The sequence below is a fragment of the Mesoplodon densirostris genome, chromosome 3 (genome assembly GCF_025265405.1).
Source record: "Mesoplodon densirostris isolate mMesDen1 chromosome 3, mMesDen1 primary haplotype, whole genome shotgun sequence".
Taxonomy (NCBI): domain Eukaryota; kingdom Metazoa; phylum Chordata; class Mammalia; order Artiodactyla; family Ziphiidae; genus Mesoplodon; species Mesoplodon densirostris.
Window position 1 is genome coordinate 101,143,217 of NC_082663.1, and position 22,475 is coordinate 101,165,691.

Consider the following 22,475-nt stretch of genomic DNA (forward strand, 5'->3'; position numbering starts at 1 on the left):
TGAAATTGTATGCAATGTGGTGGGTCTAAAGTGCTTCATTTGAATTTGTTCTATACATCAAGCTCTTCCCAAGGCAGCAGTTTTGTGGTTCTCATCTTGGCTCATCTGTGTACCTCTTACACCCTTGTCAGCAAATACGTAGCCACAGAACATACACTAAAGCAGACATCAAAAAGAAAGATATGGGCACTCTTCCACCATCCTGCCCACTGGGCCACTGCAGTGTAGGGATCACTATATATGTGTTGATCAGATGGGAGGAAATGGTGAAGAAAGATTGTCTATTTTTTTAGAAGGGAAATACTGGAAGTTAGAACAACTGGGTTGTGTTGTTGCTCTAGACTAGAAGAGCAGAGAAACAGTCATTAAAATGTACATACTTATGTATTTGCTTCATAATTTTATGAAAACTTCTTAGTAGATCTACAATCAATTGAGAGTACGCACTTGGCTCTGCAGTCCAGTGCCTATTAGGAACCATCTCACTCAATACCTAGTTCATAAATACATTGATGAACACATCAATAAATATTTGTTGAATGAGTGAATGAATGTCAGGGCTCAGTGGTTCTCTTTCATGTAAGTGGAGGTGCAGATATTGGGTCACTATTCCCTCAAAAGGAATGTTATACGTAACGGTATCTCCTGTAATCTCTATGAGAGTGTGGGTGGATTAGGACTTAGGGCTTCATTATGATTCTCTTGAAATTGTCGCTTGTATCAGATACTGCTAAGTTTTATTTTTCTTTGACTATAGACCTAGCAATATTTATACTAGAATGTTTTTGTATTTCTTTGGTTCATAGTCATTATGAACTGCTTTAGAATGCAACTGTGGATATTTGATGAAAATGACAAGTATCAGTTTGTTCAGGTAAACATTAATCACAACATAATGCACTCATAAGCCTATAATTGTACTCTCTGTACAATTGTGGAATGTCAACGAGAAAGAATGTAAAAATGTCATTACTTATAGGCTGTTGCTTAGTCTCTCAAGACAAGAAGGAAATTTATAATATCTCCAGGGTGGACCTCTTATGGTGAAGGTAGTCATGATCAGGTGAAAGGAAATCCCCCAAAGAATATGTATGTGATAGTGATGAAGGTGAAGTAAAGTGGAATGAAGTGCAATAAATCCCCAGTCACAAAATATATGACCTCCTCTATTACAGCCCCCATTTGCAATTTGGTCAAAGAATGACAGTCTTCTCACAGGGGGAAGTTTTGATGTTTTCTATTCTCCTGAACAACTTAAATCTACTTAGGAATTTCTATTCCTTTCCAAAGTCCATGGGTTGGATTTGATCCTTCTCTATAAACACACACATACACATACACATATACACACACCTCTACACATGTCACGTTTAAAGTGTTGAAAATCAAACATTAAGGATAACTTCAAAGCAGACAGAGAAAGAAAGACACACTATATATGGAGGAAAAATATAAGAGTATTAGCTGACTTCTAATCAGAAACCAGACAAGCCAGGAGAAAATGGAGTGACATCTTTAAAGAGAATTTTTTTTTGAAGTCAGTTATATCCAGAAAAAATACTTCTCAAAAATGGAAAAGAAATCCACAAACCTACACAACTGATAAAATTTTACAGACCTTAATACACACATACACACACCCAAATGAGTACAAGTAAAACTGAGGCAATCTGAATAAGATCAGTGCATTATATTCATGTCAATATCCTGGTGTGATACTATACTATAGTTTGCAAAATGTTACCATTGGGGGAAACTGGGCATTGTGTACAATGGTTCTCTCTGTGTTACTTATTATAACTGCAAGTGAATCTATAAATATCTTCAATCACAATTTCAACTAAAATAAGAAAACAGGGCCTCCCTGGTGGCGCAAGTGGTTGAGAGTCCGCCTGCCGATGCAGGGGATACGGGTTCGTGCCCCGGTCTGGGAGGATCCCATATGCCGCGGAGCGGCTGGGCCCGTGAGCCATGGCCACTGAGCCTGCGCGTCCGGAGCCTGTGCTCCGCAACGGGGGAGGCCACAACAGTGAGAGGCCCGCATACCGCAAAAAAAAAAAAATAATAATAATAAAATAAAATAAAATAAGAAAACAACAAAATAATCCCCCCAAAATAACAGAAGCAAATGCATTAAAAAATGAAGGAGAATAAAGGCCAAACATATAAAAGTGGAGAGAATTTATAACCAGCTGATCTATGCTACAAGAAATATTAAAAGAAGTTCTTCAGGCAGAAGGAATATGACTCCAGACAGAAAATTTGATCTATATAAACTATATATGAAAAATAAGCAGAGGAGGGAAAATTTTATGAGTATGATAAAAGGTTGTTTTAATGGTATATATTAAATTATAAAGCTACATTAATAGCAATTGTACAGTAGACCCTTGAACTATGTGGGTTTGAACTTCATAGGTCCACTTTATACACATATACTTTTCAAGAGGAAATACTGCAATACTACACTGTCATTAGTTGGTTGAATCCACAGATGCAGAGGAACCCTAATTATGGAGGGCTTTTGATAAATTATACTCAGATTAACTCCCACACTGTTGAAGAGTCAACTATAGTTTGTCCAGGGGTAATATAGATATAGAAATAGAAATGATATCTAAGAAACTCTCTCTCTCTCTGTATGATGAAGATAGCATGTCAAGTGTTAATATTAACCATTAAATACTATTGGTTAATTGGTGAGCATTTTGGAATAAAGTTTGATCCATGTTGCACTCCAAAATATATTCCAGGAGTATAAGTATTTAAATACAGATAATGAAATAATGAAGTAAATAGATAAAATATTGTTGAATATTTTTCTGATCTCAGAGTGTTGAATGTCTTTCAATGCAGCATACAAACAATTAGTTTTCTTAACATCTGAGATGAGAATTTATTTCTAGAGGAAACCCTACTTATTTAGGAAAATGCTTTAATATGCCTGTGAGATTTGCTACTGTCCACCAATGTTCATGTCTCTTCTTTTACTTGAGCACACTTAGACCACATATCCAGGCCCCACTGTATCTAGACGGGGCCATATCACTATTTCCTGTTAATTGAATATGTGTGTCAGTGATGTATGTTATTTTAAGACCAAAGCAGTTAAGGGCATTTATGCCTTTCATAAGCTCTCTTTCTCTCTTTTGACCTCTGCGGTTTGAAAGCAAAGAAGATGGTAGAAACACAAGATGGAAGAATTCAGGGTTCCCAAACAATTGAACTTAGCCTCCCTTTTACCTCTACCGTAGTACTGATCATAGCTAAAAAAAACCTGTTGCCTTAAGCCACTGAGATGTGGGAAGTGTTTGTTACAGTATGTAGTCCACTCTGACCAAAACAAAGTTGTAGGACTTAGTCAGGTCTAAGACAACAAAAGAAGTATTTAAGCCATTCTGCATTAATATTAATTTGGTGTTTGTAGAAAAAGATCTGTGGATTAGAGGAGAGCAAAGAGTTAGATCCACGTAGATGTAATCCATCAAAAAGCCAAGAGAGTTTTAAGAAGAGGAACATCTAACATTGAATTTAGTCACATGGTTTCCCCCAAATTTGTTCACAAAATTACCATGTGTGAATAATTTGTAATAACTTGAAGAAAGAGGCTGGGTACTTGGTCTGGGTAAATATAGTTCAGAACAACGGTAGTCCGAGTGAGATGGTAAGATGATAATTAAATTGAACTAATTCAGTGGAAACTGGAGCCTGAGTTGACTAAGAAAATGAATTCAATGTGTGGTTTTATCTTAGATTTAAGAAGTATAGTGACATCAGTTGACATTTAGTTTAAATGAGGATAAGAATAATAGAAAACTATAAAAATAGATTAGTGATTTTACATCTTTATATAATCTACTATGTCAACAAAATTAAAAGCTAAATGACAAATTTGCTCTGTTTGGCAAAATAATTATTTAATTCTCATGGATGATTATTTACAATAATAGAACTTGAATATTGCAATTGAACAAATGGGCAGAAAATATTAAAAGCCAATTCATAAAAGGAAAATTATAAATGGGTAGTATATTTGAAAAATGTTCACTCTCACTAGAAATCAAAAATGCAAATTAAGATGATAATGAGATACCATTGTCACCCATTTGACAAAGATTCAAAGAAGGACAATACAGTGTTGGACAGAGTGGCCAATTCTTTATAATGCTGGAGGAGTGTGAATTAGTATTAAGATTAAGGATGTCAATTTGGTAATATACATATCAGCCTCTGCTTTGACTGCACACCTGAATCACCTGGGGAACTTTAAAAAGCAAGAGAAACTCTGCCAATATTTTTTGAAAGCTCCTCAAAATAATCTCAATGTGCAGCCAGGATTGAAAAACACTAATATATAAGCAATTTTAAAAAATATTGACTCGTTATTTCTTTCTTATAAGAATAAAGCTAAAATAAGTAAAATAAAATAAATAAAATAAAAACAATAAAACTAGTTCACAAAAGAATGTTCGGTAATGTTTTAATAGTGCAAGTGGGGAATGACCTAAATGCCCAGTAAAGAAATATTGTAGAATACTGTACACAAATTAAAATTAGGAGAATATCCCATAGGAAAATGCTCATTATTTGCTCACAGTGAATACAAAATTGTATATAGGACATGATTCCAAATCTGTGAACCATTAGATACACATTCTGTACATTAATAGAAACAGTACTGAATGACATATATCAAATATTTAATATAATTTATCTCTGGGTACACTGCAGAAAAGTTTTGTAATATTATAATACTATAGATATCATGTGGCAAACATAGATGAATCTAAAATCGTCCGTCGGAATCTACTGTACGTGTGTCTAACTTATGATAAAGGGAGAAAGAGAAGGAATGGAGAAGAATGGTTCATCTCTTCCGTGCTGTTTAAACTCTTCTACTATAGCAGCAGTCTCATCTCTTTCAAACTGTCTTATCAGCTCTTTCTCCTCTTCATCTATCCAGCCAAAGTATGCATTCTACTCCTCACCTCTGGACTGTGTCCAGGTAAATGACCTCTTTAAATTACCCTAAAAATGTGAGCCACATTGCTTAGCAGCCATTCTGATTTGCCTCAGGTGTTGACTGGGTTAAGGAGGTGGAGAAAGACCATTTCTGGTTGTCCAAGATTAAATTTTTAATGTACTTCCTAAAGAGAAATGTGCTTACACATGATGAATAGCTTGCAGAGTGTTTTCCCTAATAGATTTCTGTACATTGTGGTTCAAATAGGCTTGTACTGAATGCACTGGAGATTCAGTCATCATTTATAGTGTTTATTCAATTGAGCAATACCTTTGTAAATAACATACTTGTGGCTTATTGTCTTTTTGGAAATTGAGAATTTTTCATAATCTATTTAAAGTTTTTGACAAAGTATTGAGTTATATAAGACATTGAATCACTGCAGTTAATAGTAACCTGATATATTATCTTTATAAATGTGGTTATTTATGATAGTTAGAGAGCCACCTCACTTCTAACTCCATCTTAATCTTCCTCTCTCTCTTTTTTCACTGAGGTAAGGGACAGTTATACCTAGTTTGGGCCTAATTACTTACTGCTATCAAGTGGCTAAAGGGCAAGATTTGTTCTGAAATTCTGTTTGGATCAACGGCTGCCATGTTGTTAGATATCTAGAGGTTAACCAAAGAACTGAAAAGAAAGACATTTATTTCACCTTAATGTCCCTATTATCCATATAGTTCAGGATTTCAACTGTGCGTGTGGTCAAGGTCAATGACACTAGTTCCAATAAAGTTTAATGATGGATATTCTCACTTTCAACTCAGTTTAGAGTGGTTGGGTAGAGAAAAGTAATGAAGGGTTGCATTGTTAAATATCATAGAAGTAACTCTGTAGTTACAGAAATCACATTCTTCAGGAACTTTTTTCCTAGGGCTGCCATTTTTCATTATAAGCCATGATTATAAATGAATTTTACTGGATGTTTTCTTTACTAGAAATTTATCACTACAAGATGGACTAGGTAGGACCAGTTTTTCCAAATCAGATTCTATATAAATGATGCCAAGGAATGCTTACTAATTTTGCTGTTTAAACCTCTGTGAAATGACTAATGGATTTATAGGGCAAATGATATTTCAAAATCTATTAAGTTAATTCCATATGTCTGAAGGAAATTTGTCAGCATAACAAGTGATTCAAAATTGGTTTGATCAGGATATAGAATTAAATATATCCTTGTTTCCATAGTACTCCAACATTTATCCTTTGTTGAATTACTGTAACAAAAGTAGCTAGGCCAACCTTTAACTTACCCAATTATGTGTGGCTAGATATCTATATTTAAAATGGACCTCAAGCTGAGAAAATGGGAGCATTCATTTCTCATAATTAATTTGGCTTTCATATCCAAGTATATTAAATGAAAATGTTAGAGATTAAGAATATTTGTATTTGTTTCCCAGTTTGGCTGCTTGCAATTTGACTATAAAATGTAGTGAAGGCCTTTAAGTAGAATGGAAACAGCTGTTTCCATTTGAGATTTGGGGTTACATGATTCCCTAATCTCAAATTACTAACATTATGGTGATGGAATGAGCAGTGTGTGTGTGTGTGTGTGTGTGTGAGAGAGAGAGAGAGAGAGAAAGAAATGTATACATACATACATATGTTCATACCTAATATATATGTATATAATATATATATACATACATTTCTAAAACTAGGTGAGATGTGGATATAAAATTTTAAGGTCCTTGATATTATTGACAAATTGTCTTCCAGAAGATTAGTCCATTTCACATTTCTACTCAATGTTTTACAAAATATTTCAAATCTGGACAAAATATTTTATCATTTACTAATGTTTATAAATATATATATGTGTATGTATACACACAAAATACCACTAATATTTTTAAACAGAATTGAAAATATACTGTTTATGAACTTTTTATCCCCTTTTCATGAATATTTTAATAAGTAATTAAATATTAATTGATGAAACATAATTTTAATGACCAAAAATATTCTAACATATGGAAACATAATTTATGGATTATTTTAGTTATTTATTTTTATAAAAATAAACTATGTATAATTAGTGTTAGTCATATTTTTATACCAATTTCTAAAACTAGGTGAGGTGTAGATATAAAATTTTAAGGTCCTTGATATTGACAAATTGTCTTCCAGAAGAATTGTCCATTTCACACTTCCACTCAGCGTTTTATGAAATATTTCAAATATGGGCAATGAATCTTATTATTATTTACTCTTAGGTACTTTTCCAAAGAAGGCCAAGAACTATTCCTCAGCTAACTCAACTGATACTCAAGAAACTCTTTCATAGAAATTTAAATGCTGTGTGTTTCAAGTTCCGTTATCTTGGGGGAGTTCACAAAGGTCCTTTGGGCTTTTATTTAGGCCTTATACTTTAAAGTTGATGAGTGAAATAGGGTGACTAAACTATAATAGCCTCCATCTTGAACAATCTGATGGGAATAATCCTGATATGTTACTTTCAAAGTAACAGATAGCAGAGTAAGAGACACTGAGAGGAATTTTGGTATACGAGGAATATATCAGAGGCAGTCTATTTCAGTCTAGATTGTAGTAGCTTTACTGTCTACATTTGATGCACTCCAAGACTTAAGATATTTGCTCCAAGCTCATTTAAAAAACAAAAACCCTTCAAGTTTTAGAACCCTTCATAAGTGTGGTTTCAATTAGTCCTGGGAAGTTTAGATGATGTAAAAAATTAGGAAACTCACACTGATGTTCATAATTGACACATGTATTTGCAGCATAGTTGGATAAATATGTTCTGCTTTATAACTTGGATCAGCTTTCTTTGGGCTGTGCTCCTGGTTTTCTTCACGTTTAACTTTAATGTAGAGTAGTAGGAGACAGAGCAATTTCTAATCTTTATATTAAAAGATATGGATGAATTTTGATAGTTTTAGTTGGAGTGAGAAAGATGTGGAAAGAATAATGTTACTTAAATACAAATATTGTTACTTAAATTTTATGTGTTCTTTAAAGAGAAGTTCTTCAGTTCTGAAAGGGAAAAAAATGAAAAAAAAATGACATGAAATAAAAGCAGTAGTAAAGCAATATGAAAATGGGAGGTTGTGGTGATTAGCTTGTGATATCCAATTTCTTAATTTCCTCTTTATTCCTACCTCTTTCACAGGCTCTATGGATTCCTCTGGGTCTCATCTTTGTGGTATAAACTCAGAAAGAAATTTTAATAGGAATTAGTTTTCAAAATTATTTTGGTATTAAAAAGTCTTTGGTGAATTAGGGAAGAATAATTTGTTTTTAGCTGCATGAAAGAAAACAGTAGAATTATAAGATAAAACCTAGGACTTTGAGTTACAGAGGTTTTTACAATGTCTAATATCTGGTAATTATTTTCTTTCTGTACACAGATAAAAACTGAGTTTGGATATTTTCCCTGAAGAATACTACTGCTCTTTATACATCATTAAAATAGTGATAATATGTAATTAGGAAATGGAAGAATGTTATGTAATTGGATAGGTTTATATATTTAAAAAAATGAAAACTTAAAAGAATAAAAATAAGGACAGGGATACAAGTATTTCTCAATTCAGGGGACAGAGGAAAGACATAAAATACTAATTGTGAGAGATAAATATGTTTAAATATAATATTTATAAATACTATCCATAAAAGTATTCCACAATATTTAGATATTTAAAAAATAGTTCATGCATAGTATAATTTCTTTGGCTGAAGTAATAGCTGAAATGGTGGCGGAATCTTATTTTATTAGCAAAATATCATACTTTTAATCAGAGTTAATTACACAAGGCAGGCCTACCATTTCTGAAATCCTTTATCACTTTTGAAAAATTTGCTTTTTTTATTTATATCATTGAAATACTAACTAGATGACTGTTATATTTCATAATGTTCTACCACTTACTAGCTATAAAATGCCTTTAAAATTTTCTTTTATCTTACTTGAAAAATGAAATTACGATACTATCTAATAGGGTTAGAGTGAGAATTAAATGAATTAATACATTTAAAAACACAACACTAAGATGCTCAATAAATAGTATGAATAACTATGAGGTATAATATATAAACAATTATTGTTTATATGAGTCAGCTTCTAAAATGGCCTCCAATGATCCTCGCCTCCTTTCTCATGTAGTCTCCTCCTTCATTGCACATGAGGATTCTGCTGCGTGACTGTTAGCATTCTGCAAAAGTGATAATATGTCCCTTAGGAGATTATGTGTGTCAGACACTGCAGCCTCCATCTTGATGGTTCTCTCACTCTCTGTTGCATCTCTCACTCTGGGAGAAGCAATCTGTCATGTGAAAACTTTATGGAATGTTCTGTGTTCAACAGAAGGCCTAGTCCAGGAGCCATCCTGGAACCAAGGCCTGCTAACAGCCTCGTGAGTTAGTTAGAAGCAGATTCTCCAGCCCCATCAGGCTGTGAGTTGACTACAGCTCTGGCCGACAGCTTGACTGCAATCCTGATGAGAGATTGTAAGATAATCAGTGTTTGTTGTTTTAAGCTGCTAAATACTGGAATAGTTTATTATGAGGATAAAAGCTAACACTGAATATTCACCTATTGTGTAAGATACATTGCAGTCATTTTTGCTAAGTTATTTCATATGTAATCTTACCTCCCCCACAGTATACCAATATTTAAGTTATTATATCCACTTTATGGGTAAAGAAATAGAAATACCTGAAATATACTCATCAAGGTACACAAGCAGTATCTCCTTTGGGCTTCATCTCTGTGGTGTAAGTGCCTGACACTAAGTTTTGATTGCCAAGGCATCCAGTTCAAAAGACTTCCATCTTGAATAAATGTATTACCAACTGTATGACACAGCTACTAGCAAGACAACCAGATAAAGAACTAGACCACCCACTGCATGAAGTTTCTCTTTCAGAAAGCCCTGGGTGACATAGGTAACCGGCTGCTTGAGTGACCCCATTTCCAGGCTCCTGTGTGCTCATTCCTCCTCTTATGCTTCAAATCAGCCAATAATGAGTGACCTAGAGAAATCCTAAACACCTTGCTCTTAGACCCAAATAAATGTAGAGCCCCAGGTTCATTCTCTCTCTCACTCTCCCTGCCCCACCCTCCCTCTCACCCCTTTTCTCCCCCTACTCAACCTGCCCCTTGTGTGGTCTTCAGGCATGCTGTGTACCCTTCAGGATTTGTGGATAATAAATCTTGTTCCTCAAATTTCCCTGATAGTATTTTGCTAAAGTGCACTCTGTGACCATCATAGGAACCACAAGGGCCGGCCCAGCCACAACATTGACCTCGGTAAGGAAATATCCGTGGGCTTTTCTCCCAGTAACATGGGCCCAGGCAAGTACTGCAGGCATTCCTAGGGCAGAGCATTATCATCAGTGGGCCGGGACGAGCATGCAACCTCCATAGTACAGAGCACACATAACCCCAACATGTTGCTTTTCCCTCCTTAGTATAGCACTACTTTGCAGAGACTTTAATAATAGAATTGATGTATGCCTCAATACTTATTGCCTAGAAGTTGTAAAATGAAGAGGAACTTTGCCTAGAGATGCCTGGAGGGAATTTACATGGATTCCTGGACTTGAGAGAATAATCTCATGTCAAATCAAGTGACAGATTAGCTTTAAAGACAGTTTTTTTGTTGTTAATTTTTTATTCTTTTTTTGCATTCAGAGAGGTTTGTCAGGTACTGAGGTGGTAGAATTGCATGAAAGATTCCTTTAGGGTTTCACAGGTTGTAAATAATTTTCTATAATCAGCTTTTAGATTTGATCCTCCTAGGTGATAGTAAGCAATAAAAATTATGGGAAGTGAGACTCTGTGAATCATATTTTTTATTAGTAAAAGGAATAACTTGGAGATGTTCTTATATCTTTTTAATGTTATTCATCTTAATTATTTTCCAGTAAATTCAACAATCCTTTGTGTTTATTGAGAGACAAAAGGAAAATAATATATGTTGTCACTGAAAAAAGTGGGAGGAGATAAATAAGTTTAGATGTTTTGCTCCAGCTTTTCCTGTAATGGAAAATCTGTCATGAAGTAGAAAATGAAGGTGGATGAGTTTTAGTTTCTCTGTATAGAAGTTTATGTTGTATCTTTCAGAGGAATGGCTATTTCATTACATTCAATGGCTATTTCATTACAGTATTTCAAGTAAAAGAAAAATAATTATTGTTCAAAGTCTGTAGAGTACAATTGTGCAACCCACTGGTCCTTGACTTTAGAAGTCAAGTTCTCAGGAGTCAAAAACAATTTGATTGAATATGTACCTATCATTAATCATGTGTGTTTTGTAAGTTGATCATTTTTGAGGATTTTGCATACCAACGTATCCAGATATTAAAACAAAACAAAACAAACAAAATAAAACCAAAGCAGAAACAAAACCCCCAAATTTTAAATAATTAATACCTTTTGAGAATTTTCTAACTGCCAGAAACTAAGAAAATTGGCAAACTGGTCAACTTTTCAATACAAAATACAGTTTTGAAAGTTGCCTCAAATGTGACAGCCTAATCTTGGCAAGGAGAAACTGCATCTGCCTTTCAAATACCCGCATAAGAATTTTCCCAATATTTCAGCTAATGTGTAATGACTTTAAAGACAAGTATACCTGAAATTATTAATCTCCTCCCCCTGCCCCCACTGCCCCCTCCACCACCACCTCTCTCTCCCTCTCTGTCTCTCCCCTTACCCCATAAATAAAAGTTCCTCCCTGTAAAATATATTGAAGGATTACTTATAAAATGTATAAATAATTTGTGTGGGGCTTAATGAATTTTATAAAGTAAACACACCCATGTAAACAGCCCCGAGATAAAGACATAGAGCATTACCAGGACTCCTGAAACCCCCAAGTTAACCATTATCCCAAATTCCAATACTGTATATTAGTTTTTAAAGTTTTTGAAATTTTAAAAGTAGAATCATATAAGATGTACTCTTGTTTTTTTTCCCCTCTCAGTATTAAAACTGTGTATTTGTGGGATTTATCCTGTACATTTCTTTTGTTATATGAAAAATGCATTTCCATTTGCGTTATGTATGCACTTAGGAGCATAATATCTGCATCACAGAACATGCATGTCTCCAGCTCTTTTAGACACTGACAAGTAGTTTTCCAAATGGGTTATACTGGTTTATACTCCAACCAGCAAAGTATTAGAATTCTAGTTGCTTTATAATCTTGCCATACCTAGCTTTGTCTCACTCTTTGTTTTAGATGTTCTGATGGGTGTGAAGTTAACTCATTGTGATTTTAGTGTGTATTTCCATGTGCTTTACTTGAGTTCTGTTTCATATGTGTATGTGTTACTTGGATATTTTCTGTTGTGAAGTGCCTACTCAAGTTTTTTATATATCTTATACTAGTTTGATAGTATTTTCCTTATTAATTTGTAGGAATTCTTTGCATATTTTGAATGAGCTTTTTTGTCAGGTACATACCCGTATATACATACACACAATAAAAACACTGAACTCTGTGTTGCCTTTTCACTCTATAACTTTTTTCAGAAAAATTCAAATACATTTTATTATATGACATATCATACTTAGCATCTTAGCAACATCCTATTGTTTTTTTAATTAATTTTTATTGGAGTGTAATTGATTTACAGTTCTGTGTTAGTTTCTGCTGTATAACAAAGTGAATCAGTTATACATACACATATACCCATTATATTTTAGATTCTATTCCTATATAGGTCATCACAGAGTATTGAGTAGAGTTCCCTGTGCTATACAGTAGGTTCTTATTAGTTATCTATTTTATATATAGTAGTGTGTATATGTCAATCCTAATCTCCCAATTTACTCTCCTGTCCCCCCTTTCCCCCTTGGTAACCATAAGTTTGTTTTCTACATCTGTGACTCTGTTTTGTAAGTAGGTTCATTTGTACCATTTTTTTAGACTCCACATAAAAGCGATATATGATATTTGTCTTTGTATGACTTAATTCACTCAGTATGACAATCTCTAGGTCCATCTATGTCACTGCAAATGGCATTATTTCATTCTTTTTTATGGCTGAGTAATATTTCATTGTATGTGTGTATATAGATAGATAGATATACACCACATCTTCTTTATCCATTCCTGCACTGATGACATTTAGGTTGCTTTCATGTCCTGGCTATTGTAAAAAGTGCTGCAATGAACATTGGGGTGCATGTATCTTTTCAAATTATGGTTTTCTCCAGATATATGCCCAGGAGTGGGATTGCTGGATCATATGATAGCTCTATTTTTAGTTTCTTAAGGAACCTCCATACTGTTCTTCATAGTGTCTGTACCAATTTACATTTCCACCAATAGTGTTGGAGGATTCCATTTTCTCCACACCCTCTCCAGCATTTATTGTTTGTAGATTTTTTGATGATAGCCATTCTGACTGGTGTGAGGTCATACCTTATTGTAGTTTTGATTTGCATTTCTCTAATAATTAGTGATGTTGAGCATCTTTTCATGTGCCACTTGACCATCTGTATGTATTCTTCGGAGATAAAATTTGGTGAACAGAATACTTTAATTGTAGTGTCATCTAATTTATTACATTTTATTTATTTTTAAATATCGTTTGTGTCCTGTTTAAGAAATAAAGAAAATGCTCTTTACTCCAAGGTCATAAAGATATTCTCCTATGTTTTCTTCTAAAAGTCTTATTGTTTTACCTTTCATTTTTAAATCTACAATCTGTCTAGGATTTATATGTGTGTGGAATACAGTAAAGGCAAAGGTTCTTCTTTTTCTCCCATAAAGATATCCAGTTGGCCACAACTCACTGAACTGAAATGTTACTTTTGACATGAGTTAGGTGACCACATCTATGTGAGTCTATTTCTAGACTATTCTATTCCATTGGTCAATTGGTTTATATTGTGCAAAAACTACATTGAATTAATTAATAATAATTAATAATTTATAATAGGTCTTAATATCTCATAGTATAAGTCCTTCAGTTTTGATAGTTCTTAAGAATTTATTGCATATTCTTGGCCCTTTGGATTTCCATACACATTTTACAACAAGCATGTTGAATTCATGAACAAACCTTTTAGGAATTTAGTTGGTATTGCAACAAATCTATACATGATTTTTTGAGTCTTCCAGTCCATGAACTTAGAATTCCCTCTATCTTGTCTTTTAAAAATTTCTGTCAAAGACCTACTTGAGAATGGACTTGAGGATATGGGGAGGGGGAAGGGTAAGCTGTGACAAAGCAAGAGAGAGGCATGGACATATATACACTATCAAACGTAAGGTAGATAGATAGTGGGAAGCAGCTGCATAGCACAGGGAGATCAGCTTGGTGCTTTGTGACCACCTGGAGGGGTGGGATAGGGAGGGTGGGAGGGAGGGAGACGCAAGAGGGAAGGGATATGGGCACAGATGTATATGTATAACTAATTCACTTTGTTATAAAGCAGAAACTAATAAAAAAAATTGCCTTTAAAAAAATTTTCTGTCAATATATTTCTTGTTTGCAGAGTAGCAGTCTTGCATACCTGTTGTTTTTTTTCTTGTTTCAAGTTTTTTGATGCTTTTGTAAATGGTATCAGTTTTTAAATTTAATTTTCTATTTATTTGAGACATATGTTGAAATGCAATTAATTTTTGTATACTAACCTTAAATTTAGTGACTTTAGTAAATTCACCTAGTAATTCTAATAATTTGGCTCTTGGTCCTTTTGTATTTTCTACATGAAAAAATATGCCATCTGCCAATAATGGAAGTTTTATTTCCTTTTTCCTTTTTTTTCAATCTTTGTGCCTTTTATTTCTTTCAACTGTCTCATCTCACTGCTTAGGAACTCCAAAACTGTTAAATACAAGTGGTGATAACAGGCATCATTGGCTCATTCCTGATTGCAATAGAAAGTTTTCAATAATTCATCATTAAGATATTTATTGTAGGATCTTTCCAAGATGGTTTTCATAAGTTATTGAAGTTCCTTTCTATTCCTAATTTTTTGAGAATTGTTATCATGAATGGATGTTGAATTCTATCAAATGCATCTAATGTGATGATGGTATTATTTTTCTCACTTATTTTCTGTTAATAGGGTAAATTGCATTGATTTTTTTGAATGTTAAATCACTCTTGCTTTCATGGAAAAACGCTACTCATTTGAGGTATATTATCTTTCTTATATATTCTTGGATTTGTCTTGCTAATATTTTGTTTAAGATTTTTGCATTTATTATATTTATGAGAAAACTTAGCCTGCAAATCTTGTTTTTTATAGCATCCCTTTTAAGTTTTGGTATCAACATTTTGTTGAGGTAATCAAAGAGTTGGTAAATGTGCTCTCTTTGTATTTTCTGGAAGTGTTAGTATAAGATTGGTTTAATTTATTCCTAAAATATTTTGAAGAATTCACCAGTATATTCATCTAAGCCTGGAGTTTTCATCATGGGAATGACTTTAATGCTGGATTCAAATTCTTTAATAGATAAGGAACTATTCATATCTTTAATTTCTTTTACTTTAATTTGGTAATCTGTGGTTTTTATGTAGTTTGTCATTTTATCTAAATTATTCAATTTATTGGTATGAAACTTTCCATAATTTTAATTTATTAACTTTTTATATCTGTAAAGCCTACAGCAAAATCTTCTTTTGGTGCATTAAATTGGTAATATGTTGGGTTGTTTTTTTCTTGTTAAGTCTTTTGAATTTTTCATCTTTATTAGTGTTTTCAAATAATCAATTTTTGGCTTTGTCAAATTTTTTAATTTAATTAAATTAAAATTTTAATTAAGTAATTTTTTAATTATGTATTTTTTTTCCTATGTTAATTGTTTCTGTACTACTTTTTTGGGGTTGATTTGCTCTTTCCTTACAAAGTTCTTTATATGAAAGCATAAATCATTGTGATTTTTTTCCTTTGTTATTTTCTAACATATGCATTTAAGGCTATACATTTTCCTCTAATCATAATTTTAACTGAATACCTCAAGTGTTGATATGTTGCATTATCATTGTCATTTAGTTTACAATTTTTCTAATTTCTACAGTATAGAAACGTATTATTTTAACTTCCAAACAATTGTATATATATGTATATATATATATATATATATATATATATATATATATATATGTATATATATATATATATATATTTTTTTTTTTGTGGTATGTGGACCTCTCACTGTTGTGGCCTCTCCCGCTGCAGAGCACAGGCTCCGGAAGCACAGGCCCAGCTGCCATGGCTCATGGGCCCAGCCACTCCGCGGCATGTGGGATCCTCCCGGACCGGGGCATGAACCCGTGTCCCCTGCATCGGCAGGCGGACTCTCAACCACTGCGCCACCAGGGAAGCCCTGTATATTTTAAGTTAGTTTTTCTTATTGGTTTCTAGCCTAGTTCCCCTGTGGTCATAGTTTTCTAGCATTGGAAAAATATCAACTGGCAGGGCCCAGCTGCTGCCTGTTGGGCCTGTTTGGGCTCTCGGTGCAAGATCTCAACGACCTGCTCTCGGACGGCAGTGGCTGCTACAGCCTCCCGAGCCAGCCCTGCAACAAGGTTACCCCCAGGATCTATGTGGGCAATGCGTCTGTGGCTCAAGACATCCCCAGGCTATAGAAACTGGGCATCACCCATGTCCTGAATGCAGCTGAGGGCAGGTCCTTCATGCACGTCAATACCAATGCCAACTTCTACAAGGACTCTGACATCATATACCTGGGCATCAAGGCCAATGACGCACAGGAGTTCCTCAGCACCTACTTTGAAAAGGCGGCGGACTTCATCGACCAGGCCCTGGCTCAGAAGAACGGCCGAGTTCTCGTCCACTGCGTGAGGGTTACAGCCGCTCCCCGACTCTCGTCATCGTGCATCTTATGATGAGTCAGAAGATGGATGTCAAGTCTGCCCTGAGCACCATTAGGAAGAACCGTGAGATCGGCCCCAACGATGGTTTCCTGGCCCAGCTCTGCCAGCTCAATGACAGACTAGTCAAGGAGGGGAAATTGAAACTCTAGGGCACCCTCACTGCCTCTCCTCTAGAGGTCGGATGTGGGGGGCCTGGTTGTGGTATCCCAAGCTGCCATGTTTAGGAAACACAGTGTACCCTGCTCCCAGCATCACCAGGCACTTGCCCACAAGTCTGTCCCAACACAGCCCTGGGCCACTTTCCTCCTGGGGAGCATATAAAGAAGCTTGCTGAGGAGGGCATTCCTGCTCCCTGGTGCCTACAATTTATGATGTCCTCACCCTGAGGAAGGGGCACAGAGTGGGGGAAGGCCTGTGACGGGCGTGCTTCTTCTGGATGACCGAGGGCAAGAGGTCTGTGGAAGTGTAAGGCCTGAGACACTCACAGCGGCCGCTCCCGACCTCCCCACCTCCCACCCCTGGGCCCTCTCCTGAGTGGGGACCCCGACCCTGTAAAGGAACTATGCAAACGTGGGTCCCCCTCCCCCCAACGGTGCCTGTCTCCCCTGTCTCCACACCCTGCTCCTAGACAGAGGCACATGATGAGATCTGGAGTTGGCTCAGGGTCAGTTGTCCTTGGGTGGAAATCTCCATGAAGAGACTGCATTTTAATGATTTCCTTAGGATTAAAGATACTGAAACAAAGAGACCCTTGAGTGGGCAAATACATGCCCCTGGAGGACTCTCCTAAATCAATCGTTTGAAAAATGTGACTCCTTGGTGGAAGGCTTGAGTTCAGAATCCACGTCTTTGGGGTACCCGGCTCTCAGACGTCACTTGGTCGGTTAGAAGAGCAATGCCTTGGGCAGGGTTTTATTTTTCTTTTTTAGAAAACAGGGTGTTGAAATCCAGCCTATTTAAAAACCCCACCATTTGGAGAATTACAAGGGTTTTGTCCTGAATTATAGTGTTGGCGAGCCCAAGCCACTTGTGTCACTGCTTTTTGTCTTGGTGCTATTCCAAGAACAGGAGGAGGAAGCTGGCCAATTATAGCGCGGGTGCACACGTGTGTGTGTGTGTGAGTGTGAGAGAGAGAGAGAGACAGAGACAGAGAGACAGCAACACAGCCAGTGGCTGGACAAGCAGGGGGATGAACGGGCCCAAGCTCACATCCTGCCCACTCACAGGTAGTTCTTACAGCTCTCTGCTGCCAGAAAAGGTCCTGGAGCCTTCGCAGCAAAAATGACTCAGCCAGGCAGAAAGGAAACGTGGCGTAACATCCAAATGGAGCCTTTACTGGTGGTAGAGCAACCAAAAAGGGGCAAGCGGTGCAGTGCTGTCATCTTCAGGTTCCCTAATGGCAGAGAGGTGGTCCTCAGCTCTGCCCCCAGTGCTTAGCACATAGATGTCTGATAAAAGTTTGTGGAATTAAACTTTTCTTTTTTGTGAGCACCAAATATATGCAGGGTGTTGTTCTGGTGGGTGTATCAAGCTCCCAGAAGCCTGACTTGGTGGTAGGATCACTTGCAAGGATTTGCAAAGGAGTCTTACCTGAAAGGAAATATCAGAGACTTTTTGTTGAATATTTAAAATTCAGTTTTAAGTTTCAATTCCAGCAGTGTTATTACTGTATGGAGGTGGGAAATGTGCCTTTTCCAGAGTTGATGAGAAGCTTCCAGCTAGGTTGAGGAGAAGCAGGTGTGCCTCGGGCTTCACACCCAGGTGTAATGGTCTCTATCTTGGCAGAAGTAGAAGCAGCACCTCTGCAGCCTGGATGTCCCCTTTGCTTTGTGACCTCAGCAGCCCCGAACAAACTAGAATCTGTCTTCTTTTTCAGCCACGAAGCTGCCCCAATAGACCCACCTAAGTGAAATGGCCATCCTCTCCACCGTGTCCCTCACAGTGTTTGGATAACTCTCCCACTTAATCTACCTTGATCCTCACAATAACCCTATTAACTTGGTAGGGCTTATTCATGTCTTGCTACCTTTAAGAAAAGGAACTGGGGTTCAGAGTGAGTAGGGGTGTGGTGCTCAGGGCTTCCCAGCTCGAAGGCAGAACTGAGGTGAGATTTCAGGTTGGCTGCTCTCTGAAGCTGAATTCTTTCTCTCATACAACACTCCTTCTCAAGAAATGGGCCCCCGGGCATGTCCATGACCCAGCCCATGTGCACAAGATCCAGTTAGCTTTGTGGCCAGAGGACAACTGTTCAAGCTGTGGTGTCAAGGCGGGGGGCTCTGCTTCAGGACAAGGAAGTAAGAAGCGTGCGTCCCCAACTGGGTTAGAATGTGTGGCTCTTCTTCTAGTAAACATGTAGCATCCCTAAGTCAGAGCTTTCTGCTCCACTTCCAGAAGATGCTCAGGAGCTGGGGTGGGGGTCCCCCTCCCACGCCCAGGCAGTGGTTCTTGCACAGGACAGCCATAGCTACTTAGGCTGGCTGACCAAGATCTCTTGAAGAAATCTTTGTTAGGGGTATGTTGGAAAAAAAGCCAGGGGAAGAATTAGTGCCTTCACTTTGGAGCTACTTTTTTGCTGATAACTTGGGTTTTCTTGATAGACTTTAGTCCCAGAAACCCCATATTTACTTCACGAGACGTAGCTCCTCAAAATCAAATTCTATTGTTTAAGAACCAACACATGCCCAGCTGTGAGTGGAAAGCTGTTTCTGGATAGCTTTCTACCCCAGGGAAGTGATGGAATAGGAACTCAGGGTGCCCCTACCCCCTCCTCTGACCCGATCTCTTTCTTTGACTAGCAAACCCCCATCTAGGCCAGATGAGAGCACGAAACGGTTTTCTTCTAAATTCTAAAGCAGTACACCTTCCGCAGGCTGGTCTGTTTTCCTGCCACTCTGAGTTAGCTGGAGAGCAGAAATCACCATCTCTCAAGCAACCTGAAGACCTCTAAGGTTCCTTTTGGCTCTGACACCATAGGGTTCTTTTTTTATTATTTTTTATTTTTTTATTTTTTTATTTTTTTTATTTTGCTTTATAACAAATTTAATCAGTTCTTTAAGAATCCTCACTGACATGGACCATCACCTGCAAGTTATAGGGTGTGTAACAATATGATGACCAGCAGGTGGCAATGTGTTCCACCTGTGGTGATGGATGCTTGGAAAAGGAATGTTAGTGCCTTCTGTGTCACAAGTTAATGGTAAGAGGCTAATCTTTTAATCTAAATAAGCACTGATCTTAAAATGTGAAGATATTAGCTTTTCTCGCAGGAAATTTTCTGTCATAGAAACTGCAAAAAAACCACTGAAGAACCAACACTGATGGTCCTTCCAAGTCAAGATTTTATCCTGATCGGAAAGAGAGGCCGTCTCCGGTTGGGAGAGCAGATTGGTTGGAAGCTTTACTTACCTCCTGTCAGCTTTTAGGGTAATTTGATTGTGAAAGTGTGAATTTTCTGGACAGAAAAGGGGAAGGTATTAAATTGGTTAAAATAAAGGAAGTTTAATGTGTTATGTCACAAATCAGTGTTAAAACACTAAAACTGTAACCAAAATAAATGTCTTACATTACCAAAAAAAAAAAAAGAAAAGAAAAGAAAAGAAAAATGTCAACCTCTGAAAAATGTTGACGTTTATATACAATATAGTCAATTTTATGTTCTTTAAAGAATGTGAATTCTGATGTGTTGGATATTTCCTTTCTGTATATTTTTGTATTTTTTTTTTGTATCTTTGTTCTGTAACCTATTGAGAGATGTTTTTATGCCTAAGATTATAGATTTATTTCTCCTTTTAGTTCTGTTGTTATTTACTTTAGCCATTTTAAAACTCTGTTAATGAGTGCATACAGATTTAGAATTGTAATATATTCCTTGTAGGTAGAACCTGTATATATTGAAATGTCCTTTTTATTTTATATAGTGCTTTTTGCCCTTAAGTTTTTCTGTCATATATTAATGTAACTATACCTTCATTCTTTTGGTTAGTGTTCTACAATGTAATTTTTCTCCTTTTCCTTTTCCTTCTAAATCTGGGTATTTATACTTAAAGCATGTTTCTTGTAAGCATTATACTGTTGAGTTTTGTTTAATGTCATCTGGAAAACTTAGTTCTTTGATACATTTAGTCCTTTTATAATTTATGTATTTTAGTCTGTATGTGTTTGGGTAAATCTTGTATTCTATTTGTTTTATCTGTTTCATTTCTCTTTTTGTCTTCTTTCTTATCTTCTTTGGATAGTCTCATTAAAATCTATCATTTGAATTCTTAGTTTTTCACTTCCAGGTTTCCACTGGCTTTAAAATAATTCTCTGAAAATTTTAATCATTTAACATGTTTTTCTATATTTTTTAATTTCCTTGAATATACTAATCATAGTTATTTAAAAATCATATTCAGCTAATTCTAATACCTCATTTATCTGCAGCTCAGTTTCTATTATTTTTTTCCTCTTCATTTTTGGTCATGCAATTGTGTTTTATATCATTCTGGTAATTTGGATTGCATATCTGAACAAAAAGTTACAAAAGCTCCAGATAATATTATCTTCCTGTGTGGAAGTTTATTCTTCCCTCTGCAGGAAAGATAATGTAGCAGTTATCGCTTTAGCCTGTTGATGTGAAACAAAACATTTGCCAGATATTTCTTCAGCAAAGACGGCTTTATTCAGGATTGGCAGAGAATTGCATTTCAGGGTCTGCAACCCTGGCGAGCCATATATGAGTCCCCCAATGGCAAGGGAAGGAGAACGGTTTTATAGAGAGGAAGAGGAAGTTGGGTGGCTATAGTAAAGAATGCGTCCACGGTTTTTCATTGGCTGAGTCCATACCAGTAAAGGAGTCTCTTTTTCCTCCTGGGCTCTGCTATCCTTGCAGGGCATGAGAGCTCCCCCTGCTGGTCTCCCGACTCTGTGTGGGATTTTTGTTTATTAATTTTTTCCAAGTCAAATAAGGAACTGTGCTGGCTCAAAGTTGAGTTTCAGCCTGCAAAGAGTCATCTACTTCTGGTTTACCTTTGGTCTTTCTCGGTTTCTACTCAGGGCCAAATGTATTTTGTGGGGTGCTACACTCTGGATTGTCCTTAATTCTAAATTTTGTTTCAGGAGACTTCAGAAAAACTCTGCTTTCAGAGATTTTTTTATATGATTACATTTCTGCCTTTGTACCCTGTGAATCTCTGTAATCAGTAATTGCCTTGAGGGGAAAGCTGGCCATGTCTTAGAGATCCTCCAAGTCTCTGCCAACCATCTGGAATGCTGAAAGACTGCTAGTTTCTCTCTCTCCTAGCAGCAGCCTTTTCCTGGGATTTTGGTACTGGAATCTTAGCTTCCTGTTCATGCTCAAAATGGTAAATATCCTCACAGCAAAAATCGGCTTTGAGTTTTAAAATTTTCTTTCCCCTGTATAGAAAGAATCTTAGCTTTGTGATTTTCATTGCTCCCTCAGCTCTCTGCTGTCTTTAAAATATGAATTCTGTATCTCATCAGACCTTTTTAGTTGTTCTGTGTGGAGCAGAAAATGGCCACTAGCTATTCCACTCAAAGTTGGAAATAAATATTTCCAAACAGAAATTTGAAATCTACAAAGATGTTCTTCAGTGATGGGATGGTTAGATAAAGTATGGTTGCT

General features: G+C 36.2%; 1 pseudogene; it reads left to right on the plus strand.

Annotated features, from left to right (window-relative positions):
• LOC132486818 (dual specificity protein phosphatase 3-like) overlaps positions 1–17,001 on the plus strand; it is a 39,314-nt pseudogene extending 22,313 nt beyond the window's left edge.
• The last annotated feature ends 5,474 nt before the right edge of the window (positions 17,002–22,475 follow it).